The sequence below is a fragment of the Passer domesticus genome, unplaced genomic scaffold (assembly GCF_036417665.1).
Source record: "Passer domesticus isolate bPasDom1 unplaced genomic scaffold, bPasDom1.hap1 HAP1_SCAFFOLD_111, whole genome shotgun sequence".
Lineage (NCBI taxonomy): Eukaryota > Metazoa > Chordata > Aves > Passeriformes > Passeridae > Passer > Passer domesticus.
In genome coordinates, this window is record NW_026989910.1 from 205,001 (window position 1) to 205,269 (window position 269).

Sequence of the window (269 nt, forward strand, 5' to 3'; positions counted from 1 at the left end):
CGGCCTCCCGGCGGGGTCGGCCGAGCGTGCTCGGTGGTCGGGCCGCGTCTCCGCGCCGGCGGGGCGGCCCGAGCCGCGGTCGTCCTCTCGGGCGCAGCGCCGGGCTACTGAGGGAGACCCCGGGCCCCGAGAAGGACGCCGCGGTGGTGGCGGCAGATGTCGGGCGCGCCCCCGCCGGTGGACGCTCCCCCGAGGGCGGCAGCGGGAGAGGCACCCCGGCGGGGCCATGCAGGTCGTCTCCCTCGCCCCAGGGCCAGGTACCTAGCGCT